The sequence below is a fragment of the Panthera tigris genome, chromosome A1, assembly GCF_018350195.1.
Source record: "Panthera tigris isolate Pti1 chromosome A1, P.tigris_Pti1_mat1.1, whole genome shotgun sequence".
NCBI classification, from domain to species: Eukaryota; Metazoa; Chordata; class Mammalia; order Carnivora; family Felidae; genus Panthera; species Panthera tigris.
The window spans coordinates 93,897,080-93,924,477 of NC_056660.1; the positions used below are offsets into that span (position 1 = coordinate 93,897,080).

The following is a 27,398-nucleotide window of genomic DNA, read 5'->3' on the forward strand; positions in this document are numbered from 1 at the left end:
GGGCTCAACAGCACAATGAAGAAGAAAGAGGAAAGAATCAGTAAACTTGAAGACAGAACAATAGAATTACCCAATGTGATCTGCAGAGAGAAAATAAACTGGAAAACAAACAAACAAACAAAAAAGAGCTCCAGGGACCTATGTGATTACAACAAAATTTCTAACATTTGAAGAGATAATAGCTGAAAAATGTCCCCGATTTGGCAAGACAGAGAAGCACATCTATGTGTAAGCAGTCAAGAAGCTACATGAATTCTAAGTAGAATAAACCTAAAGAAAACCCCAACAACAGGGGCGCCTGGGAGGCTCAGTTGGTAAGTGTCCGACTTTGGCTCAGGTCATGATCTCGCAGTCCATGAGTTCAAGCCCCACATCGGGCTCTGTGCTGACAGCTCAGAGCCTGGAGCCTGCCTCAGATTCTGTGTCTCCCTCTCTCTCTGCCCCTCCCCCACTTATGCTGTCTCTCTCTGTCTCTCTCTCAAAAACGAATGTTAAAAAAAAAATTTAAGAAAACCCCAACAACACATCATAATCAAACTTCTAAAACCTAAAGACAAGGAGAAATCTTGAAATCCACCAGAAAGAAGCATCACCTCACCAATAAAAGAAAAACAATTTGACTGATGTTAGATTTCCCATCAGAACCCTGGAGGCCCGAAGGAAGGGGCTAATATTTCTCAAGTGCTAAAAGAACTGTCAACCCAGACTCCTATACTCAGGAAAACATTCTTCAGAAATGACGCAGAAATCAAGACATTGTCAGATGAAGGAAAAGGATGAGGATCTGTCACCCGCAGAACTGCCCTGCCCTTAAAAAGTGGCGACAGGAAGTTCCCGAGACAGAAAGGAAATGAAAGAAGGAGGAATCTTGGAAGATCAGGGAAGAAGGAAGAACAATAGAAAGGGTACAAATATGGGTAAATACGATACATTCTCCTTCTCTTGAGTTCCTCAATTATGTTTGACATAAATATGACAAAAATTAAGACATTGTGTTTCATTGTTTACAGAGGAAGTTTTTAAGGCAATTATATTATAAAGGGAAGAAACTAGAAGGACTCAAAGGGAAGTAAAATTTCTACACTTCTCTAGAACTGATAAAATGTTGTCACTAGTAGACTAAGATTATTTACGCATCTGTAATGTTATAACTAGAACAATCATGAAAAAAATCTGTAATAGAAATATACTCCAAAAATGCTGGATGAATCCAAATGGATTTCCGAAAAATGCTGAAAGGCAAGGAAGGCAAGACAAAGGAAACAGAAATGAAAAAACCACAGGGAAAAAAACAGTATACAAAAAACAAAATGGTTTAAGCCCTAGCATACCAATACATTTTTTTTAATGTTTATGTATGGACAGAGTGCTATCCCATATTCCTCAGAATCCTATGATTTTGTGTCTAAACCTTCACTTGTCCAAATGAAGGCTTACATTCTTCGATACACCCAGAATGGTTAAAGACACATTTTTTCCCCATAATTTTCCATTCCTTTGCTTTATTACATGCGTGAAAATGTTCTTCAAAGCCACAGACCTTAGAAAATGGAGCAGTAATTAGTCAGGTAGGGTTTATAGTTAACTAAAGCCATGATATAATATTTAGCACTTCCTCAAATCAAAGCTCTCCATATATTTCAGAATTAAATTAAGGCTTTTTTTTTCCTGCCCTACCTCTGCCCCTTAACCAAGTGTGAGGACGATGTTATAATATTACCAAGAAGAGGCACATTGTGGTTGGAAAGGAATGAAAGAATCTGATCTGAATCCACCTGCAGCACAAAACTTTTCTTTCCCTTTCTTGTGTCATCCCTGAGGTTTGTGAGCTAATTCTCGAAGACTCATTTCACGTAAAAGGGAATTATATCTATCCTAAAGATTAAACAGGTTTGGTAAACGTGAAGGTATCCAACAAAGAGCAATGTAAACAGAGGGTATTAATAGTAGTTTTCTTTCTTCCACCTCAGTGTTCTGTTGGGCAGACAAATCTAGAAATGTTTAGAATGAAACATGACTTTATGTTTTCACATTTTCTTTTTAATTTTTTAGGAACCTAAGTAGAATTCTAATCCATGGATCACTTAGAGAAGAAATTAGCATATAGTGTTTAGTCTTGTTGATGCTGTCATTCATCTGTATGGTGACCATTTAAATTTTTTTTTAATATTTAGTTATTTTTGAGAGAGAGAGAGAGACAGACTGTGAGGGAGGGGTAGAGAGAGAGAGGGAGACAGAATCTGAATCAGGCTCCAGGCTCCGTGCTGTCAGCAGAGATTCTGACGCGGGGCTCGAAGCCATGAATCGCGAGATCATGACCTGAGCCAAAGTTGGACGCTCAACCGACTGAGCCACCCAGGCGCCCCTGTATGGTGACCATTTAATCTCTTCTATCTGGAATAATTTTGAGAATGAAAGAGAAGAGTATGAATATATTACTCTAGGACATCAGGACTATCATAGAAAAATCAGGATGTATAGTCACACATCAGAAATTGAGCTGTTCCCCAAGAGATAAATCACAAGACATCAAAGTAGCTGAAACAGAGAGCCCAAAACAAAGACTCCCCAAATTCACTCAAGGTCATGCATTTATGGGAAAAGTCCAGGATTTTTCAGTAGAGCCCATTTACTCTTTGGAATGTGATTGGTTTGTTTTGAATAATTAAGAGATAATTTTTAAATAAAATGTATTAACCATGAAAAATATGAATGTACAATATAGGGATCTGAGGAAAGTCCAAAAATGACACCCTTCTTCTCCTTGAGTTGTTTTGAAATAAAGTTACCAAAAAAGGGGGGCGCCTGGGTGGCTCAGCCGGTTGAGCATCCAACTTCAGCTCAGGTCATGATCTCACAGTCTGTGAGTTTGAGCCCCACATCGGGCTCACTGTTGTCAGTGTGGGGCCTGTTTTGGATGTGATCCCAACATGACCTTTATTACTAATAAAGCTGATGCTGGTGCTGACGATGGCTAAGGGGGCTTGTATCTATGGACAAGGAGGCTTCCAGATACCGGAACCAGAATTAGATGGCTCCTCTCCCGACAGCACTGGACAGGGCTGTCCTCTGTACAAGGAAGAGGAAGGTGCATGTTCTCTTTAGCAGCTCACCCTCGGGAGGAGGGGAAAATGAATAATCTACGCTATGCAGGCCCATTTTCTCCTTCCGAACTCATGGATCTGATTAAGTGAGGGAGTGGAGAGTTACCTAATGACTGTCTTTCACAAGGAAGACACATCAGGAGTGTTTCCCAAACATAGTCTCTAGTTTTGTGCTCTATGAGCCATTAATCCTGAGGTGCAGCCACCTGCTTGGGGGAAAATAGCAGCAGTCCCGTGAGTGACTCAATACCAATGCCTTCCGCTTTGAATAGCATGCTGGGACCACCTATGGGCAGTTTTGATTTAGCCTCCAGAAGGCTCATAAATGCATCAGAACAATACATTGGGTAGATTAAGGCCAAGGCCACTTTCTACCCAATTCTACCAGGTAACAACCTGTTTTGTTTCCCATCACAAATTCTGAGCAGCCTCATTGTCCAACATAGTCTGTTAGTGGTTCACAATGATAGGAAATGACAATGTGAGTATAGTCCAACCAAAAATGGTCAACATATTGGTATGAATATAAACTCCCTTCCAGTAACAGTTCTCAAAGAACAACTGAGGTCTACACACTAAGCCCTACTTACAAGGCAAATAGAAAGCCACTATGGTTCAAAGGAATTAAAAGTCCAGAATCAATTTCCCTTGCCTTTCAGTGTGAAAGTTCAAAGACATTAAAGTTCACAATATACCCCTTCCAATTTCTTATTTTATTCAGTCTTGAGAGATGGATTCTCCATCTTCAGTAAAGTTATGACTCTTCCAGCAGCTATAGCTGAGGCTGCTCCCTGCCATAATTAATGTAGTTCATAAGAAGGGGTACCACTTAATACTAAATCTCTCACAAACCACCCTTGAAAAAGTCTAGAGTTAATCATTAGTAGGACACATAAGATTACCCTAGCATTGGCCCCACATCTACCAAATTTAGAAAATGATTCAATCCCCAGTCCCCATGGCAGTTAGCCCAGAGCCAAATTACATTCCCTGGACTCAGTACTTAGTTTAAACCAAAGAGAGTTGGCAAGGATCACTGTAGAAATTCAGTGGCACTGAAAAAGAGGAGGATACCTCCTTGGGTTGAGCTACAACAATGTGCCAGAATTTCTTCCACTTGTCCAAAATCTGTGCTCTGTGATCTTCAAATCAGTTGTGAAATGTCTCTTGGCAGGAAATTAGTTTTGCAACTCATGAATTTTCTAGATTGGGAGAAAAATCCACTTGCGCAGATTGTCTTTTGTCACAGGAGGGCATTTAAGATATTGCTGCTTTCAGCAAAGTCTAGAAATGTGACCTGGTGGCATCCTCAGTCTTATTTAAGATGTCTTTCTTTCCTATCCAATATATTGAAAACTTTCTAAACTTTCATTCCTCCTATAAACTCCATGTTTCTAGTGTTAAAAGATATTTTGAAAAGAAGCAAATACACGACTGACATACAGATATAAAATGAACAGGTCTTAAAGATTTTATATAACTCCTAGATTAAATGGAAGAAGCAGACAACTGGCTGAGAGAAAGAAGTCAAGGAAGCACAAATTTTTACAGAGTAAGCAGTGTTGAAATGAGTATACAAACGCATACAAACCTGGCTTTTGCGTAAGATCCTTCCCATGACCATAGACAGGAATTCTTTGGTACTGCCCTCCACTATTTGCAACTTACAAAGTTGTAAAATAGCCACTGGAGAATCAGAATCAGGGAACCATGAAAAGTGTGTGCTAGCTGGATAGTGACAAAGTTACATGGGTTTCATAGTTTGGAGCATACATTTTTCCTCACTAGAACCCCATGTGAATTGAAGGCCAGCCCCAGCCAGTTACATAGCATTTACATTCTTTTTTTTTTTTTTTAATTTTGTTAACATTCGTTTATTTTTGAGAGATAGAGGAGTGGGGGAAGGGCAGAGAGAGAGGGAGGCAAAGAATCCGAAGCAGGCTCCAGGCTCTGAGCTGTCAGTACAGAGCCCGACTCAGGGCTGGAACCCACGAACTGCAAGATCATGACCTGAGCCGAAGTCAGACGCTCAACAGACATAGCCACCCAGGCACCCAGCATTTGCATTCTTATAAGAGCGGACCTCTTCTGTCTTTGGCCATCGAGGCTGTTTGTACCACCTCTTGCTGTTGGTCCGCTAGTCCCCAGAACCTTGCCTTCTAATTTGAGCCACATTAAGATCACATGGTTAGGGAAATTCTTGCATCTGTGCTCCAGGCCTGTGAATCCAAGGTTAGCCCCTTCACAGATCACTCCTTGGGCCTGGATGCAGAATGGAATTGAGACAGCGCGGCCGGTGCTCCCTAGAAGGTCTGGCACAGTTGAGACCCTCTGCGGCACGTGCGCGCACACACACGCACAACTCGGCTGCTCGCACTTCAAAGCAGCTGAAGAACGCTGCTTTAAAAGTACGGCCAAAGAATCGTCTTCCTAAAATTGGATGGCTGCCTCCGCTCCTCCAGCTTTTAACCCCTCTGAGACCTACTGATATTGCCAGAAGCCCAGGAGGCCAGAGCACACGTGCCTGTGTAACCCAAGGACCAGCTACAGCCTGCATAGTCAAGCCACCGTTTGGGGACAGTACCTTTGCTGAGGACAATAAGTTCAGTGCCTGCCTGCTCACCAGCCCCCTCGTGGCTGTCTGCTGAGGCCAACTGTGGCCCTCATATGTTTGCTGGGTTCTCCTCCATTAAAGACAACCACTGGCCTGCGAATAGAGCCTCATATGCAGCAGTAACCAGCAAGTTCAAAATACACAAGGATTGGGGAGCCTGGGTGGCTCAGTCAGTTAAGTGTCTGACAGCATGGAGCCTACTTGGGATTCTCTTCCCCTCTCTCTCTGCCCCTCCCCCCACTCCTGCTTGCAAGAGCGTTAGCACTCTCTCCCTTCCTCTCTCTCAAAATAAATAAACATTTAAAGAAAAACAAAAACAGGGGCGCCTGGGTGGCTCAGTCGGTTAAGAATCAGACTTTGGCTCGGGTCATGATCTCACAGTCCATGGATTCAAGCCCCGCACAGGGCTCTGTGCTGACAGCTCAGAGCCTGGAGCCTGCTTCGGATTCTTTGTCTCCCTCTCTCTCTCTGCCCTTCTCCCACTACTGTTTCTCAAAAATAAATAAATGTTAAAAAAATTTTTAATAAAAAAATGAACAAAAATAAAATACACAAGAGAAAGAGATGCTCACTTATGTGCAGCAGTTAAAAGTTAATTGTACAATTTTTCAGACTTACTATATGAAACCACCGTGGTCAAAAATCTGTGCAACCCAGCTTCACCTAAAACTTCTAATACTGCCACTTTGCCACCCAAATCAATTCTCCTTCTTATCTATTATTCCAGGTGTGCTGCAAACATGTTTTTGCATTCAACTCGCCCTCTCCAAACTGCAGTCTCATGAGGACCAGGCAAGAAAGGAGTCTCTTCGGCCCAGTTTCTGCCATACCCTTTGGTTGGGGAGGTACTTCCTGCTTCTGAGAGGCCAGAAGTATCAGAGCTAAATTCGATTTCCTCATATCCTTCACTGGAAATACAACAATGGGAAATAACTACTCATGCAACACAAAGTAATACCATCAGCTAATGATGCATTTCTGTTTTATGTATCACCAAGATTACCAAAAAAAAAAAAAAAAAAAAAATTCTGCCCGGTAAGCCATTTATTCCATCCAAGGTAAAGATGCATCCTAATTAGTAGGAAGTAATAAGTTAGAAAGAGAAACAAAGTGAGTTTTAGGATCAGTGAAGGCTAGTAGGCATCGGAATAACAGCTAAGATTTGGGTGTAGTTACTATGTGCCAGTATTGTCTTATTTAATCCTCATAAGAGCCTCATGGGGGCAGACACTATTAGTGCTGTTATCCCCATTTTATAGAAGGAAATGAAATAGAGTGGGATTAGTACCTTGCCCAAGGCCAGGTGGGCATTAGATAGTGGAGCCACCTGTCTGAGTCTAAATCCTGGCTCTTGCATCATGAGAGCTCATTCGGAAAGCACAGGAAACATATAGAAGCAGGAAAGAAAAAACATCACTTGTCATCCTACCACTGAAAATCATCACAGATTCGATGCTGTTCCTTCTGGTAATAAGAATAACAAATTTTCTATGAGATGTTTAATCATCAGTCTTGTTGAAGCAACGGTTTTTATAGGAACCAAATGGAACTGCTAATAAATATAACTCTGAAAGTTCTGTCCAACATTTTGGAACAGTTCTACGATGAGTCCTTTGAATCACCAGGTTTTGGTGGGGAATCCCGGCCGATTTTTCCCTTGAGTTGCTCCTCAATGGGTAAATCCGTGCCTTCATTTCCGTGGCTTGGCTTGCCCCATTTCTATGTGGGCTTTTCAGAAGGTCACCCGTTCATTTGTCAGTACTGAGTGCATCTCCTGAGACCATGGACACTGTAACACAATTCTGCTGAATTCTTGCAGGAAAGGATCCCAGACCCCTTGCGACACCATATGGCATATAACCACATGTCATCACAAACGCAGATTTCTGGGCAGCCAGTAGCCTCAGAGGACAAAGCTCTCCCAAGGCCTTGGCACTCTTGCAACACTGGCCACTGATAGAATGGGCATCTTCGTGTGAGAGAACTACCCCAGAGGGCATCTGATGCTTGAAAATGCAAATGTGGCTCAAAAGCTTGTGCAACACACCCAGCAAACCCAGAGGATGAAATACAGACTAACTATATTTTACAGGGACTAAGTTGAAAGCGTTATGCTGGGTTATTTCCCCCTTAAGGGCACATAGAAGGAAATCTGCATGGTACCTTCCCTGTCAGGGCCTCCAAAGTCCCATACGTGATTGGAAATGGTTTTGTATAGAAATAATCTTGTGGTTGGGCATACATTTTCCCAAACTGGGAGGCAGTGGGAGGGACCTACTCAAATCTTAAAGGCTTGGGAGTTTGGTGAAGAATTTTAATGTGGACTTTCCATTGTAAAGAAGAGTATAAAAACCATCTTACTGGTTATAAAGAAATAATCCATCTGTAGTGATAATTCACACCTGAAAAACTTTTGTAGAAGACTTTCGTTCTTTTTTTGTTTTTGTCTCCTTTTTTCCCTTTGTTCATTTGTTTTATTGCTTAAAGTCCACATACGAGTGAAACCATATGGTATTTATCTTTCTCTGAATGGTTTATTTTATTTAGTGTTATACTGTCTAGCTCCTTCCATGTTTTAAAAATGGCAAGATTTCATTCTTTTTGATGGCTGAATAATATATATAATAATATATAATATATATATATATATTGGACACTTGAGCTGCTTCCATAATTTGGCTATTGTAAATAATGCTGCAATAAACAGGGGTGCATATATTCCTTTGAATTAGTGTTCTTGTATTCTTTGGGTAAATACCCAGTAGTACAATTGCTGGGTCATAGGGTTGTTGTTTTTTCAATTTTTTGAGGAACCTCCATACTGTCTTCCACAGTGGCTGCACCAGTGTGCATTCCCACCAACAGTGCAAGAGGGTGGCATTTTCTCCACACCCTTGCCAACACCTCGTGTTTCTTACGTTTTTGATTTGAGCCATTCTGATAGGTGTGAGGTGATATCTGATTGTGGTTTTGATTTGCATTTCCCTGGTGTTAAGTGACAATAAACATCTGTTCGTGTGTCTGTTGGCCATCTGGAGGTCTTCTTTGGAGAAATGTCTTCTGCACATTTTTAACTGGATTATTTGGGGGATTTTGGGGGGTTGAGTTTTATAAGTTCTTGGTATATTTTGGATACTAACAACTTTTGTTTCTTAAAGTAGTGTTTCTCCCACTGAGGTAAGTGGGTCTAGTCTTGGGATTTTATGAGAATTTTTTCCCCTTGGAAAGGTTAATATTATTTTAAAATTTTTTAAATTTAAAAACTTTTAAAAATTTAAATTAAAACGTACACTAAAATTATTTTTAAATTACAAAATAATTTAATAAAGTTAATATAATTCTTAAATTTGAGAAACATCAGTGTCATACATTACACAAATTTTTTAAACTACAATATCTAACTATAATCTGGGATTAGTCCCCCTTTACCTCAGTTTTTCTGTTAAATGAGAACTAATTCCCCTGAGTGAGATGTAAATTCAGGTGAAATTAATATGCTATTGCTCTTTCAGTGGAAAGATGTGGAATTAGTGAAGGGTGTTAGTCGTTTTAGGCATAAATGTAGTCTTTTTTTTTTTTTACTTTATTTATTTTTATTTAATTTATTTTTTTAATTTATATCCAAGTTAGTTAGCCTATAGTGCAAAATGATTTTAGGAGTAGATTCCTTAATGCCCCTTACCCATTTACCCCACCCCGCCTCCCACATTCCCTCCATTAACCCTCTGTTTGTTCTCCATATTTAAGAGACTCTTATGTTTTGTCCCCTTCCCTCTTTTTATATTATTTTTGCTTCCCTTCCCTTGTGTTCATCTGTTCTGTGTCTTAAAGTCCTCCTATGAGTGAAGTCATATGATATGCGGCTTTCTGTGACTAATTTCATTTACCATAATCCCCTCCAGTTCCATCCACGTAGTTGCAAATGGCAAGATTTCATTCTTTTTGATTGCCAAGTAATACTCCATTGTATATATATACCACATCTTCTTTATCCATTCATCTCTCGATGGACATTTGGGCTCTTTCCATACTTTGGCTATTGTTGATAGTGCTGCTATTAACATGGAGGTGCATGTGTCCCTTCGAAACAGCACACCTGTATCCCTTGGATAAATACCTAGTAGTGCAATTGCTGGGTCGTAGGGTAGTTCTAGTTTTAATTTTTTGAGGAACCTCCATCCTGTTTTCCAGTAAATGTAGTTCTTGAGTAGGAATGCACAGCCCTACAGAGAACTGAACAATTCAATATTTTAGAAAAAAATTTTTTAATGTTTATTTTTTTGAGAGGGAGAGGCAAAGCACAAGCAGGGGAGGAGCAGAGAGAGAGGGAGACACAGAACCAGAAGCAGGCTCCAGGCTCTGACCTGTCAGCACAGAGCCCGATGTGGGGCTCGAACCCACGAACCATGAGATCATGACCTGAGCTGAAGTCAGATGCTTAACCAACTGAACCACCCAGGCACTCTTTCATTCTTCTTTTTTTTTTTTTTTAAAGATTTTTCTTATCTTTAAGTAATCTCTACACCCGATGTGGGGCTTAAACTTACAACCCTAAGATTAAGAGTCACATGCTTTACTGAACGAGCCAGCCAGGCGCCCCACAAATAATTCACTCTTACCCAGAAGCCTTGTGGGGAGAGGGAGACATGGAATACATGCTCAGAGCCAGCGAGTCAGCTCCTCTGCAGGGGCAGAACATCCTGGGCTTGACTAACACAGGACCTTGCCAAGTGTAGCAGTGGGGCTTCTGTTTTAGCCAACTGAGGCAGAGGAAACCTCTAAGGCAAGGACTGTTGCAAGGAGTGGGTGAACATGCACGTGAAAATTCCGAGCACAGTGCGTGGCACAAAGCAGAGGCTCGCTAAGTGTTTGTTCGGAATCTTGAATTCAATTCTGGAGATTTATACAGAACACTTGGCTTGACAGGACCGTTGTTTTGATTTATATTCCCGATAAGCTTTTATACTGTATCGAACCTAGCTTGGGCATAGTCGAATGAATGTGTTCACATTTGACAAGCCTGTGGTGGCTATCTACCATATGCTAGACACATGTGCTAGGTGATTTTCCAAATGAAACCTCAGTCCTTTCCAAACCTCCAGTGTTCTAGGGTCAACTTGTCTCTTAACACCCAAGTGAATAATTGCAGTCCCATGTCATGCTATTCCGGAAACCCAAAATCCAGTCTCTGGGAGGAAACTCCCATTCTTCTAGAATTTTCTGTTCAGTTCACTTTATGTTGAAATGAAGATCCAGCCTCTTCTACACCATGTTTCAAAACACACCATAAATAGGGCTCTTGTGCCCATAAAGTGAATTCAACTGCTTCTCTAGAAATCTCCCTCTGCCTTAGGATTTTTATCCCAAACTCCAAGAGCATTTTTCCATTAAAAAAAAATTTTTTTTTGATGTTTATTTATTTTGAGAGAGAGAGAGACAGCATGAGCAGGGGTGGGGCAGAGAGAGGAGAGGCAGAATCCCAAGCAAGCTCCATGCTCCCAGCACAGAGCCTGACACGGGGCTTGAACCCACAAACCATGAGATCATGACCTTAGTTGAAACCAAGAGTCAGACACTTAACCGAATGAGCTACCCAAGTACCCCCTTACTTTAAAAAAAAAAAAAAATTAATGTTTAGCATTTTTCCATTTTTAACTCTACCTTTAATTCCCATCCCCAAGGAAGCCGCCCTGGCTAGAAAGAGAGAAGACCTTAAGGGCTCAGGTCAACCTCCATAATATTGACCGTACCTAGATTCAGAATACCAGATACCCAGATTTATTCTGATGCTTCTCAATGCCTAAGTAGAAGTTAAGGATTATCAGAAAAGAGGAAGTTGCCTTACATTTAAGCTTTCATGAAGTTTTTCTATTTTAAAGTCGTAATTCAGTTGTTCCACTTTGGAAAACAAAGTATTATTTGGGTAAGCGCTCAAGCCATGCTAATTTTGGCTGCTTATAGAGGTCACCTGATTGACTCAGTTAAAATCAAAGGAAGAAAATAAATTAACATAGCTTTTGTCATTATTCCTGGTATATCACCACACAGTTACAATTAAACATTCTTATAAACAACGTTTTATTTTGTTTTTGTTTTGTTTTTTCCTATAAACTTTTTTCTAAAATTTATTTATTTTTGAGAGAGAGAATGTGAGTGGGAGAGGGGCAGAGAGAGAGAGTGTGTTAGGGTACCCTCCCTAAGGAAAGGAAATAAAAAACAAACCTCAAGGCAACCTTGCTATTTGTGTACTTGACAACAGCCCTCGCGACCTTGTAACATGAGACCACTTAATCAGACTACATGTTTGTGTGTTATTGTACATGGGAGACAAAGAAGTAAACAATGGCCACATGGCGTTAAGGGCTCAGTTCTTTGGGTACGAACCCATCTGGGTGGTACCGGCAGGAATTAAGTTGCTTCCTGGAAAGAAAAGCCTCGGTGTCACAACTCTCTGTGCAAGAATCCTGCTACAAGAGGGAGAGAGAGAATCCTAAGCAGGCTCCACACTGTCAGCACAAAGCTGGACATGAGGCTCCAACTCATGAGCTATGAGATCATGACCTGAGCCAAACCAAGGGTCAGACACTTAACTGACTGAGCCACCCAGGGGCCCCAAAATTACTTTTATTTTTTAATTAAAAAGTTTTTTTAATGTTTATTTATTTTTGAGAGAGACAGAGACAGAGCTTGACAGGGGAGGGGGGGCAGAGAAAGAGGGAGACACAGAATCCGAAGCAGGCTCCAGGCTCTGAGCTGTCAGCACAGAGCCCGATGCGAGCTCGAGTCCACCAACGGTGAGATCATGACCTGAGCCAAAGTCGGACACCCAACCGACTGAGCCACCCAGGCGCCCCCAAAATTACTTTTAAGAGCAGTATAGTGAGGGGTTAAATTTTGGCAAGCAGGGAAGTACACACCTACAGAAGGAATGCGGAACAATATGGGCCTGCTGTTATGTGAACATGGGCTTGTGACTTGCTTCTGGATTGTGTTCAGCTGCATGTAACAGAAGCCTGACTACAATGGCTTAATCAAAAAAGGACTGATTCTTTCCACATGGCAAGAAGTTCAGACATAAGCAGACTAAATCCACATGAGGCAGGGCAGCCAACCCATTGGGCTCCTTTTCACTTTTCCTTCCCCGGCTCCACTGTGTGTTTTTAGTCCCTGTGATTACAAGACAACAGCTCCACCTCCCCCGGTGCTCATCCACATTTCGGGCAGAAATACAAGGAAGGGTTAGGACTAGAAGAGAAAGTCAAAAAAGGGCATGCAAACAGAGTTCCCTTTTCATAAAGAATTTTCCTAAAGACCCAGCCAGCATTTAATTTCTGCTTCCCTCTCGTGGGTCAGAAGTTAAATTGTGCTATGTGGTCAAGTCTAGCTGCAAAGAAATCCGGGAAACTGAGTTTTTTCTATCGGAGCCCATCGGTCTACCCAAACACAACTGGAGTTCCACAGTTAGGGGGAAGGGGAAGGGCTGGTGGGAGAGCAATGAGCAGTATCCACCATAACATCATTGGAGGTTCAAAGCATGTTATATTGCAAGCAGTTTACATGGCAGTGAAAATTATGTGTTCTGGAAAACAGATGACACAAGTGATGGCAAGATGGTTCTCTAGATCAGTGCATCTCAAACTTTAGTGTGCACACTGACAACTTGAGGAATCTTGTTAAAATGTGTAGTTGGGGGGCACCCGGGTGGCTCAGGTGGTTAAGCATCCCACTCTTGATTTTCAGCTCAGACCATGATCATGGTTCATGAGATCGAGCCCCACGTCGGGCTCTGCACTTGTCAGCAGAGAGACTGCTTGGGAGTCTCTCTCTCTCTCTGACCCTCCCCCACAGGCAAGTGTACACTCTCTCTCATTCTCTCTTTCTCTCAAAATAAATAAAAATTTTTTTAAATGCCTATTTTGATTCAAGGCAGTCTGGGGCATTTTGCATTTCTAACAAGTTCTCAGGGCATGCCAATGCTGTTGATCCATGGGTATTTGTAGCAGGGGCGTAAAAGATGCATACGGAACGTATGGATAAAATGGTTGATTTGTTAAATAACATTTCTAAGCCAGTGAATTATTCTACATAGTATTAATTTAAAATATACACAGCAGATTTAATAAGTGACATTGTATAAGTAAGCATTTAAAATTGTCTTCTGCTTCAGTAAAAATGTATATACTCAAGATGGCCCCTTGAAACTTAAAAAAAAAAAATCAATCTCAATGATAAATTAGGAAAACAACCTTTTATTTGGAGTTGAAGGTTGAAGCTACAATTGTTAGCTTTCTAACTGGGGCATATTGTGTGGTTTTAGAATCAAATACTCTCCTGGATTCCATACTTTACTCCTGGGGCTACTGTTTGAGTCACACTCAGCAAGACAAGCTATTTTATAACATAGGTAGTAAGGGGGAAAAAAATAATAAGAGATATGGTTCTCAGGTCAGACAAATCTGAGTTCTGATCCCAATTGTATAAATGATCTATTTCTACATATTAAATTGCTTCAAAATTTAGTGGCTTAACACAACTGTAATCATTTATTCTCACATGTATTTCTGTGGGTCAGGAAATTAGGTGTGGCTTGGCTGGGCAGTTCTGGCTTGGGGTCTCTCGTGAAGTTACTGTCAGATGTCCACATTTGGGGCTGACATCATCTGAAGGCTTGACTCTGGTTGCAAATCCACTTCCAAGGTGTTCATTTGGTTGGTGCTGGCTCTTCATGGGAGATCTCAGTTCCTTTTCATAGAACTGCTTGACCACAGCATAGCAACTGGTTTCATCCAAAGTGAGTAATTCAAAAGATCAATGTTGAGGGGTGCCTGGGTGGCTTAGTTGGCTAAGCTTTTGGATCTCAATCTCAGCTCATGTCATGATCTCATGGGTTTGTGAGTTCAAGCCCCACGACTGAGCTCTGCAGAGACTGTGGAGAGACTCCTTGGGATTCTGTCTCTTCCTCTCTCTGCCCCTTCCCTTCTTGCTTTCTCTCCAAATAAACCTAAAAAAAATTTTTTTTAATTAAAAAAAAAAAAAAGATCAAGGTTGAAGCTGTACTTGGTAGCTGGGACACAATGGGAAGTTACTCAAATAAGAGGGCTGAAAGCTACCAGCAGAAAGGAGGAGGGCAAGGGGCAAAAGGAGGGAAGGAATGTGTTTTGTTTTGTAGAATCAGCAGGAGACATCCAATCAGGTATTTCGCCATTTAGCCCTTTACATGAGCCAGTTTGAGCCAGATTGGATTGAGGCTCTCTACAGAAGTCCCCTTCATTTGTCCTGAAGTTACCTTTAGCTCATTACAATAAGATCTCCTCCTATGGGCACTTTGTAGCCATTTTTTGAACACATGATATATGTATATACTAACATGTTGACCTTCCAGGCATATGCAATTGAACCAAAGAGTCTATGCAGGCTCCCTGCCCCCTGCCCCTAATACACTGAATAAAAGCTTCCTGTACAAACCCCAAAGCTGGACAGTGTTTTGAGAGCTGTCTCCTTACTTGTAACAATACAAAGTTCTTTGTTTTCAATATGATGGTGACAAGCCCCTTGAGTTCAGTTAGCCTCTGAAGTCATACACAATCGCTTGTACCATGCTCTATTGATTGTAATCAGATCAACTCTGATTTTATTTTACTTATTTATTTAGAAAGAGAGCAAGAGAATGCGAGTGGGAGAAGGAAAGAGAGAGAGAATCTTAAGTAGGCTCCTCACTCAGGGCAGAGCCCGACTCAGGGTTTGATCTCATGGCCTGGTCATGAGATCAAGACTTAAGTTGAAATCAAGAGTCAGATGCTTAACCACTGAGCCCCCCAGGTGCCCCAGAATCAGCTCTGATTTGAATATGAGGGTAAACTACACAAGGTTGGGAATGTCCCAAGGTAAAGATCATTGAGAGCCTTCTTAGGCACCTGCCATCATAGTTCAGCTCTGCCACTTATTTTGGGAAGGTCCCATAGACCCTCCCTGCACTAATGTCCTTATCTATGAAACCGGGAATTCATAATAGTCTCTGATTCATGAAGTTGTTTGAAGATAATATAGGTCAAGTGCTTTTCACTTAGTAAGGACTCATTATGCATTAGCCATAATCATAATAACGATGTTATCAACATTGTTAGATGATGCCTGTGATATTGTGATTTATAAGAAATATAAACTTGGTCTCCCTCTTCTACACACAGCTCCTAAAACTCTAGTAATTTCCTAAGTAATCTGAGAAGTGAGGGCATCTTTTGTTCTTTTATACTGGTTCCTGAAATAGCTCCAGAGCATAAAGGTAAAAGGAGTGTCTTTTGTGATTCACAAAGATCCCCTTTCAACAGTGTCTGAGTTTATGTTACTGAAAAGGATTTTGGAAAGCCCTTCGATGAGAGAGAGAGAGAGAGAGAGAGAGGGTTGGTTGCTAGGGAAACCAACTGTGTGAATAGAGAGGTTGAACTTTCAGCCTGCCCTCCAACCTCCAGGAAGGGAGACGGGTTGAAGGTTGATTAAGTCACCAATGGCCAAAGATTCCATCAATGGTGCTTAAATAAGGAAGCCCCCATAAAAATCCCTAAAGTATGAAGCTTGAAGTTCAGAAAGATTCTGGGCTGGTGAGCATGTGGAGGTGCTGGGTGGGTGGTAGGACTCAAGGGGACATGGAAACTCTCTGTCCCGTTTCCACAGACCTTGCCCTATGCATCTCTTACACTCAGCCATTCCTGAGGTGTATCCCTTGTGTAGTAAACCAGTAGCCTAGTAAGTAAACTGTTTTCCTGAGTCCTGTGAGCCATTCTAGCAAATTACCACACCCGAGGAGGAGGTCGTGGGGCCCTCCAATTTACAGCCAATCAGAAGCTTAGCCTTGCAGTTGGTGTCTGAAGTGAGGTGGCAGTCTTGTGGGCCTGGTCCCTTTAATTTGTGGGATCTCTCCAAGTAGATAGTGTCAGAAGGAAGTTGAATGTAGGACACCAGCTGGTGTTGGAGAATTGGTCAGTGGGAGAGAAAACTCCACACATTTGGGGACTAGAAGTGAAGTAGTGAGAGTATTGAGTGTGGAGAAGGGAAACAATGGAGTTTTTTCCTTTCAACAGCTAACAACCTTCCCATACAAAAACCGTGTCTATCAGTCAAGATCCACATCGTATAGGTAGTCATGTAGAAGGGTGACAGAAAGCCACTCATTCTTTGATAGATTCAGAGAGTATTAGAACTTCCCATCGCTTCCATGCCTCCCCTTGCCTACAGATCACACATTTCAGCTGTCTTTATTATTTTTTTAATGTTTATTTTTTAGAGAGAGAGAGACAGAGTGTGAGCAGGGGAGGGGTAGAGAGAGAGGGAGACACAGAATCTGAAGCATCAGCACAGAGCCTGACGCAGGGCTCGAACTCAAGAACCACGAGATCATGACCTGAGCTGAAGTCAGACGCTCAACCGACTGAACCACCCAGGCGCCCCTTCGGCTGTCTTTATTGAACAACTCACATTTCTTTGTTATTCCATACTTTCTGTCTTTGTAGATGCTCTTCCCGCCGCCTAGAATACTTTCTGTCTCCCCAAAACTTCACCTAACAGCAACTCATTCTTCTTTTTTCAATAAATATATTGATTTGTTTTCCTCTGCATTCTCTTTCTTTCTCTTTCTTCTTTCTTCATATGTACTTACCCTCTTCTCCCTCCCCCCTCCTTTTTTTTTCACTCATTCAACAAATAGTTACTGAATGTCACCCATATGCCAGGAAACACATTGGTCAACAAGATAAAGTCCCTGCATCCCTGGAACTCAAGGTTTGATGAGGAAGATAGATAATAAGTATCCTCCCCCAAAATAAATACAGAAACATATAAAACGTCATGTGATGATAAGGGCTATGAAGAGATACTTAGTGGGATACAGACAAACAGTTGTGAGGGGCGCTGGGGTGGCTCATTTGGTTAAGCATCAGACTTCGGCTCAGGTCGTGATCTCATGGTTTATGAGTTTGAGCCCCACATAGAGCTCTGTGCTGACAGCTCAGAGCCTGGAGGCTGCTTGAGATTCTCTCTCTCTCTCTCTCTCTCTCTCTCTCTCCCTCTCTCTCTGCCCCTCCCCCACTTGTGCTGTCTCTCTCTGTCTTTCAAAAATAAATAAATGTAAAAACAAACAAACAAAAGACATAAACAGTTGTGGACATGTGGAGCTATTTTAAGTCAGAATAACTTAAATAATTTAAATACATTAATGTTCTATGCTCATATACGGTGAAAACCTCACAGTCTGAAATAAAATTATTCAGCGCTGTATCTCCAGTACTTAATAGGTCTGGATCCAAGGAGATATTTAGTCAGTATTTGTTGAATAAAAAAAGAAAAAATAATAAATGTGTGAATAAATGAATGAACACATGAATTTTAGATGAGGAGACGACAGCCCAGAGGTTTGACTTGCCCAAGACCAAACAGAGAGCAAGAAATAGAAATCTTAACTCCAAGAAGGCCTGCTTCAAGGACAATGCTGTTTTTATTGTGTCATATTATGCATGCCTAAAACATCTTTGTTTTAATAATGCCCCATCTGTTCCTCTTTCAGTGTTGACTAGACTCAGCTACTTGAATGGAATTCTGAGAGCTTGCTTTTCTAGGATCCAGGCTCTGAGCTGTCAGCACAGAGCCCTACATGGGGCTCCAACTCATGGACGTCGACATCATGACCTGAGCCGAAGTCGAACCCTTAACCAACTGAGCCACCCAGGTGCCCCGAGATCCCCTAAGATTCTTTTATAGAGGAAAATAAATCTGGGACAAGACTTCTCAAATTTTTTGGCTCAGGAAAACCGTCTTAAAAAAATACTGAACATCCCAAACAGCTTTTGCGTGTGCATTATATCTATTGATATTTGGTGTGTTAGAAATTAAAACTGTAACTTAAAAAACATTTATTCATTTATTTTAAAATAACAATCAATGATGCATTACGTGTTAGCCTAAGTAACAAATTTATGAGAAGTAACTGCATTTTTCAAAACAAAAAAGATACTTAATGAGGAGAGTGGCATTATTTTACATTTTGAAAATATCTTTAGTGTCTAGCTTAATAGAAGCAAGCTGGATCCTCCTATCTGCTTCTGTATTCAGTTTGTTGTGATACCATTCATCATTTAACCTCTGTAAAACTGCAGTGCACATCCATAAGAGAATGAGTAATAACATCTTAGTATTATAACAAAAGTAGTTTTGATTTGTGGACTGCATGCAAAGTCTTGGGAGACCCTGGGGGTCCCTTGCACCATACTTTGAGAACCGCTAGTTTTAAGAGCCATCCGGGCACCCGGGTGGCTCAGTCGGTTGAGCGTCTGATTCGGCTCAGGTCATGATCTCGTGGTCTGTGAGTTTGGCCCGACGTCGGGCTCTGTGCTGACAGCTGGCAGCCTGGAGCCTGCTTCCCATTCTGTGTCTCCCTCTCTCTCTGCCCCTCCCCCGCTCATGCTCTCTCTCTCTCTCTCTCTCTGTCAAAAATAAACAAACATTTAAGAGCCATAAATTTGTATTAAGAAACAAACAAGGAGAGGCTCCTGGGTGGCTTAGTTGGTTGAGCGTCCGACTGTTGATTTCAGCTCGGTCATGATCCCAGGGTTGTGGGATGGAGTCCCGAGCTGATCACATTCAGCACAGAGCCTGCTTGGGATTTTCTCTCTCTCTGCCCCTCTCCTCCACTTGTGCTCTCTCTCTTAAAAAAAAACAAAAACAAAAACAAAAAAACTCCAAGAAAATGAAATCAAACTACGCTTTGAGTTTTTATTCTAAAAATCTATGTTTTCATATTTCTATAGTAGTCTTCAACTTTTAGGGCACGTGCTCGAGAATCATGTAGGCCTATTTAAAATGCTGGTCCTGGGTTTCCATACCCAAAATTGCTGATGTATTAAGTTTCTGCTAAGACCTAGGACTGTGCACTTTTTAACAAGTCTCCACACCAGTTCCTCTGCCTCTGAGCTAATACTAATCCATCGTGGATAGTTTGAGGAAAATTGTTCTAGAGAAAAAAAAAAAAAGTAATAACTTGGATATTTTGCAAAACTAAAACAGGATGAAATTTTAAAATTTTAAGTGAAAGCACATATCTGACCTGAAAGCAGGAAGAGACCAAGGGAGACCTTTTGTGTGTGTGTGTGTGTGTGTGTGTGTGTGTGTGTGTGTGAAAGTCATGGGCCCAATCTGTAGTTATTGCATCAAGAATGTGTATTTTTGGTAACAGGTAGCATGTGGAATTTTCCTGTTCATTAGATTTCACTATAGTCTGAAGTCCTTCATAAGCTCATCCAAACACAGTTCCTCAAACTATTAAGATATTTACTTTATACCATGAAAGAAAAAAACACATTTTTTTCCTCGAAGGAGCTAAAGACATCATTAAAACATCATTAAAACAAACAAAAAAAACACATTAAAAAACAGGAAACATAAAATAAGGACTTGAAAATCAGTGAACATTAAGGCAGCTGCCTTTGGCTACAAACAGTGATGGAAACTAAATTCACCATTTCATCCATTCACTTATCAAATAGTCATAAAGCTTGTAGGCTGGGTTTTGGGAATACCAAAATGTTTCCCCTGTAGACTCTTCCATTTCTGCCACTGGTATCACGATCTACCTTGTTTTTTAGGCAGGAAAACTGTGAGCCACTGGACTTCTTCCTTTTTTACATCACACTTCTCATCTGTCAACCAGTGCTACTGACTAACTCCAAAAGTATCTCAAACCCGAGACCCTTCTCTCACCTCATCACTTCTACTTTAACCAAACGATCACCACCTTTTGCCTGGACTCCTGCAACTGTTCCTAACTGTCGTAACTATTCATTCATTCATTCATTCATTCATTCATTCATTCATTCAAGCATTCATGCATTCATGCATTTCAAGTATTCATTCATTTAATATTTATGAGTACCTGCTAAGTACCAGGAACTTTTCAACATAGTTGAAAGCAGACCTGGGAAACAAAACAGACAGAACTTCTGCCTTTATGGAACTTTCATTTAGTAAGGGGAGAGAGACAAAAAACTGGTTACACAAATATATGCAGGTATGCCAAATAGATGATTGGTAGAGTACCAGAGTTTCAAGAGAGAAGTCAGAAACATTACTTTTCAGTCATCTGGTAATTCCAGGAAGAGGTCAAGGACTCACCTGATCCCAGGGCCTTTGCACATACCGTTCCCGCTACCTAGGACCCTCTTTGCATGTTTCAAGGCTGATGCCATCTCACACTTCACCTGATACATCATCTCCCTAGAGAGGCCATCCCTGACTACCTGGTTTAAATTAGGAAAAATAATTTCCATTCAATGACCTGTTTGTCTTCCTTCTTGGTGCATACAACAACTTGAAAATACATACTTATACTTACTATTTCTCCCAATATTAAACTGTAAATTGCATCTTTGTTTTTGTTTATCATTGACTATTTAGGGCCCATCACATCATGGACATGTGTATTAGTCATGTTTCTACCAGCGAATAGAATCAATAGGAGAGTATAGATCATATATATGAGATTTATTGCAAGGAATTTATTTATATAAGATATATGCAAGAAGCAAATATGTAAGTAAACTACTACAAAATAACAAAGCAACTATGATGTCCCAAAGGCTGCAGTCAGTACCATGGTATCCTGAATAGGACAAAAAAAGCCACTGAAGCTGAAGTGCTAGTTCTTACATAATTAGCTATGAGATTAGCAATAATACCCATTAGTATCAGGGGAAGCTGAAATTCATTTATTCCTAAAATCAGCTAGATACATACAGCTTGCTCCGGAACCTTTTCTTTTTTTTCTTTTTTCTTAAAAAAAAATTTTTTTAATTTTTTTCAGACAGAGTGAGAGCCTGAGCAGGGGAGGGGCAGAGAGAGAGACACAGAATCTGAAGCAGGCTCCAGGCTCTGAGCTGTCAGCACACAGATTTACCTTATTTTAGTGACTACATAATATTCGTGATAAGCAAAGTACTGTAATTTATTTAACCACTCCCTTGCTTAGAAGCATTTAGATTGGTTGGCTGTTTCTGCTATTGCTAGCAGTGCTGCCTGTATGAAGGACGCGTTTGGCTGAAAGTAATAGAAACTCTGATTCAATCTGCTTGAACCATTAAGAAATTTTTAGCTGACAGAACTAGAACTTGAGAGATAAAGAGGCTTTGTTGCTGATATATTCACGTCTGGGCTCAACAAAGCCACCATTTAGCCAGGTGCTTTCCATCCTTCTTCCCTGCCATTCTCAGAATCCATTCCATCCCAAGGCTGGCTCACCTCTGCACATAAAATGACTGAAAGAACTGCACGGTTTTTTTTTTTTAATTTTTTAATGTTTACTTATTTTTGAGAGAGAGAGAGAGAGAGAGAGAGCTAGTGGGGGAGAGGCAGAGACAGGGAGGCAGACGGAGGGGCAGAGACGACCTGAGCTCAAGTCAGACACTTAACCAACTGAACCACCCAAGCACCCCTGCATGCTTTATTTATTTGCAAAGCCAAATGGACAAAGAGATTTGGCGCCCTCAGTTCTCAAGGGTAGAAAAAAACTTTCCCAGAAGTCTTCGCTAAAGGTAACTCACATCTGATTGGCTAAATTTGGGCCACATGCCCATTTCTGAACCAATCAATGGCAATGGGGTTGGGATTACTCTTAGACCATTCAGACACCCTGTTTGTCTTGGGGTCAGTTCCCCAAATTGCTCTGCTGCTTTCAACAGTAGAGAGATGGGATGGATATTGCAAAAATGGAATCAAAATGTCCAAATTTTCAAGCTGTTATCTCACTGAACTATATACACCTTTGAGAATTCGTACAATTAGAATCTCTTTAGGGTAGATTCCTATTAGTATAGTTGGTGACTCAAAAGGTATGCATATTTAATGTGTTGATAGATTCAGCCAAATTGCCCCCAAAACAAGAACCACAATAAAAACAAAAAAACGTGGCACAAAAACAGACACACAGACCAATGGAATAGAATAGAAACCCCAGAACTAGACCCACAAACCTATGGCCAACTCATCTTTGACAAAGCAGGAAAGAACATCCAATGGAAAAAAGACAGTCTCTTTAACAAATGGTGCTGGGAGAACTGGACAGCAACATGCAGAAGGTTGAAACTAGACCACTTTCTCACACCATTCACAAAAATAAACTCAAAATGGATAAAGGACCTGAATGTGAGACAGGAAACCATCAAAACCTTAGAGGAGAAAGCAGGAAAAGACCTCTCTGACCTCAGCCGTAGCAATCTCTTACTCGACACATCCCCAAAGGCAAGGGAATTAAAAGCAAAAGCGAATTACTGGGACCTTATGAAGATAAAAAGCTTCTGCACGGCAAAGGAAACAACCAACAAAACTAAAAGGCAACCAACGGAATGGGAAAAGATATTTGCAAATGACATATCGGACAAAGGGCTAGTATCCAAAATCTATAAAGAGCCCACCAAACTCCACACCCGAAAAACAAATAACCCAGTGAAGAAATGGGCAGAAAACATGAATAGACACTTCTCTAAAGAAGCCATCCGGATGGCCAACAGGCACATGAAAAGATGTTCAACGTCGCTCCTTATCAGGGAAATACAAATCAAAACCACACTCAGATATCACCTCACGCCAGTCAGAGTGGCCAAAATGAACAAATCAGGAGACTATAGATGCTGGAGAGGATGTGGAGAAATGGGAACCCTCTTGCACTGTTGGTAGGAATGCAAATTGGTGCAGCCGCTCTGGAAAGCAGTGTGGAGGTTCCTTAGAAAATTAAAAACAGACCTACCCTATGACCCAGCAATAGCACTGCTAGGAATTTATCCAAGGGATACAGGAGTACTGATGCATAGGGGCACTTGTACCCCAATGTTTATAGCAGCACTCTCAACAATAGCCAAATTATGGAAAGAGCCTAAATGTCCATCAACTGACGAATGGATAAAGAAATTGTGGTTTATATACACAATGGAATACTACGTGGCAATGAGAAAAAATGAAATATGGCCTTTTGTAGCAACGTGGATGGAACTGGAGAGTGTGATGCTAAGTGAAATAAGCCATACAGAGAAAGACAGATACCATATGGTTTCACTCTTATGTGGATCCTGAGAAACTAACAGAAGCCCATGGGGGAGGGGAAGGAAAAAAAAAAAAAGAGGTTAGAGTGGGAGAGAGCCAAAGCATAAGAGACTGTTAAAAACTGAGAACAATCTGAGGGTTGATGGGGTGTGGGAGGGAGGGGAGGGTGGGTGATGGGTATTGAGGAGGGCACCTTTTGGGATGAGCACTGGGTGTTATATGGAAACCAATTTGACAATAAATTTCATATATTAAAAAAAATAAAAATAAAATTAAAAAAACAAATATATAACAAAAAACAAAACAAAAACAAAAACAAAAACAAAAAAACGAAAACGGAAAAAACAGAATCCATTTGAAAGAACAAGTGAATACCTCTTACGCCATGCATGTGCCAAAATGGCCTGTCTTAAATCTCGCTCAAGTGATGTCTTTCTCACCTCAAGATCATAAAATTAATTCTCTATGATCTCTTACTGTTGTAAATAACAGTAATATGTCTTCTAATAGGGGCTCATCCATGCATTCCTGAGATAAACTGTACTTGCTAATACAATGATGCATTTCATTTGCTAATATTTCATTTGTGCTTTTTACAGCTGGGTACCCAACTGAGGCTGGCCTACAGTTTTGTTTGTCTTTCTTTGGTGGTGGTGGTGGTATTCCAGCCTAACAGAATGAAGTAGGGAACTTTTCACCTTTGTCTGGATCACTTTCTATAACCTGAATTACCTGTTCCTTGAAGGTTTGGGATAATCTGGCCACAGAATAATGTGGCTTGGTGACACTTTTGTGGATAAATGTTTGGCCCTAGCAATGTTTTTTGCTATTTTTCCTGTAAATACTAGTGTATTCAGATTTTCTATTTCTCTACCCTTTCTACTGTTTTCTGTAGAGAAACACTACATTTAAAGTATTAATGTCATAAAATTATATGTAATACTCTCCTAATACATAAAAGATCCTTAATATTTAGTATACATATGTAAAGTCCCATACTTAACTTCTATACTTTTTCCTTTCCTCTTTATCAGATTTTTCAAAATTGGATTCTTCAACTTTTTTCTCTTACTCATTTGCTTACTTATTACAAAACAAAAATAAAGCCTTACATATTTTCCCCCAAGAAGCACCTGGGCCTGGTTTTATCTGACCATTTTATCCAATAAAGGTGAATGTGTCACCAATAATATAGGACAATGCCTGTTAACTTATATTGTCACTTGAGAGGTGTTGAGTGACAATATGTGTAAGGCTTGCAGCATTTCTGATAATTTATTTTCTTAATCTTTTATAAATTAAGCTTTGAGTTTCTGAAGCACATTATGTTAAACCCCTATCACCTACAATGAACTAAAGTCAAGATATTAAAATGTTTATCAAAATCATATTTTCCTGATGGCTTTACCTAATCAGATATCTAAAAAGTTTTAATATATTAAAAATAACGGGGGTGGGGGCACCTTAGTGGGTTAGTTGGTTGAGCATCTGATTTAGGCTCAGGTCATGATCTCCTAGTTTCTAAGTTCGAGCCCTGCACAGAGCCCACTTCAGACCCTCTGTCCAACTCTCTCTCTCTGCCCCTCCCTTTCTCTCTCTCAAGTATAAACCTTAAAAAATAATGATAATCAAAACATTGGTAAGAAAGGTGACACTGTAGAAGAAATGAGAATGTCACAGTGGAGGGAAGTTCTATTAGGCTATAAAATTGGAATAAAATCCTCCAGTCATGAAGGTGGGCAAGAGAATCCCGAAGAAAGAGAAAACACATTAGAAAGGAGAAGAATAGGGACAAATGGGTAGCTCAGTTGGTTAAGCGTCCAACTGTTGATTTCAGCTCAGGTCATGATCTCACGGTTTGTGAGATCGAGCCCTGCATCAAACCTTGTGTCAAGCTCCCCTGGGCATGGAACTTGCTTAAGATTCTCTGTCTCCCTCTCCTTCTTCTCTCCCCGTGCTAGCATGTGCTCTCTCACTCTCTCTTTCGAAAGAAAGAAAGAAAGAAAGAAAGAAAGAAAGAAAGAAAGAAAGAAAAGAAAAGAAGAGAAAAGAAAGGAAAAAGAAAAAAGAAAGGAGAAGAATATGCTAGAACTCATCAAACAGAAGTATAGGATGAGATACTCAACAGGAAAGGAGAAAGCTTAGGAATTAACTGTTTCATCTGTGAGCACTCAAGGGTCTGGAATCTGTTCTCATATAACACACACTTCTCATTTCATCTGACCCATGTATTTTCCCCATTCAAAAAAAGCATTCATCCCCAGCATCTATTTAGACTTCAATATCTCTCAACAAGTCCTAGAGGCACAATTTGACAGAATCTGTTCAGACCTCTCCAAAATGCTTCATCTTATATATTATTCTCACCTCAGTCTGGTCATTTGACTCTTCCACTTATCTGAGAAGAATAATAGGTTGTGTTAAAGGTAAGTCTATGAATAAATATATACAATGTGTTAATATTTGCTAATATCTACTAAAGACTACTTATTTATTTTATTTTTTATCAATTCTTTACTTAAATCTTTCTCTGAAGACTTGATTTTTTTAGAAACTTCCTACCTCTGGCAGCCCTCTCTCTTCTTTCCCTCCCATCTTCCCTCCTCTGAGGTAGACATCAGAACTTCTGGACTGTGCTAGGTTATAAGCAAATTCTTCATCTAGATCTTCTTACCCAGAGTTAATCTTCAACTCTGCCCATTCTTCTATAAAACTCACTTATTGAAGTTTTAAACGTTCTATGATTATGTTCTTGAGTTCTAAGAATTGTTTTCATAATTGCGTATGTTGTTACATATGAATATATGCCTGTAGTCCTCTTTTATTACCCAAAGATATTCATTAGACCTGAGGATGCATGGGTGGCTCAGTCGGTTAAACATCTATCTGCATCTTGGTTTGGGCTCAGGTCATGATCTCACAACTCATGAGTTCGAACCCCTCATGGGGCTCTGGACTGACAGGGAGGGGCCTGCTTGGGATTCTCTCTCTCCCTCTCTCTCTGTGCCTCCCCTGTTCTCTCTCTCTCAAAATAAATTAAATAAACTTGAAAAAAGAACTATCTTGGAGTCTTTTCTTCAAGTGTTGATTCGTTGTTGGGGTTGATGCTTTTCTTTCCCAGTATTACTCCAATGGTGACTCTTGGTTGTGTGCTTATCTTTGTATCTGTGGTTCTGTGTATACATGTCTGTGGATTCAGCTTCTGTTTCCTACATCTTGTCTCCAGGGATCGTGGGGTGGGGCAGTACATATAGCTGGAGGAGGTGTTCCAACAGTGTCTTCTGTGTGAGAGTCCTTCCTACCCCTCCCAAGAGTCATCAGCTCTCTAGGGCACTGCTCTGCTGTTTCAGACCTAGGGTCCACTGCGGGGGTCAAGAGCTGCTCCCTCTGCTTTATATTAAGTGGGGAAAAGGGGGAAGGGCCAACCTGCTCAGCTGCTTTGCACAGGATTCCCTAATTAAAAATAAAAAATTTTTTAATGTTTATTTTTGAGAGAGAGAGAGAGAGCATGAGTGGGGGAGGGACAAAAAGAGAAAGAGACCCAAAATCCGAAGCAGGCTCCAGGCTCTAAGCTGTCCGCACAGAGCCCCAGGCGAGGCTCAAAC

The 27,398-nt window shown here is 40.7% G+C and overlaps 1 long non-coding RNA gene across 6 annotated transcripts in view; it reads right to left on the reverse strand.

Moving 5' to 3' along the window:
* The window catches only part of LOC122237448, an 80,048-nt gene that overhangs the window by 48,592 nt on the left and 4,058 nt on the right, over positions 1-27,398 (reverse strand). Inside the window, exons 3-5 of one of the 6 annotated variants that reach the window (XR_006216053.1) lie at positions 26,161-26,191; positions 20,875-20,999; positions 14,019-14,719 (exon numbers count right to left, since the gene is read on the reverse strand). The exons of 2 other annotated variants lie outside the window; for them this stretch is intronic. This is a non-coding gene — a long non-coding RNA (uncharacterized LOC122237448). Of the gene's footprint in view, positions 1-14,018; positions 14,720-20,874; positions 21,000-26,160; positions 26,192-27,398 lie in introns of those variants that run through there. 3 more of the 6 variants (XR_006216050.1, XR_006216061.1, XR_006216048.1) reach the window with 3 other exon arrangements.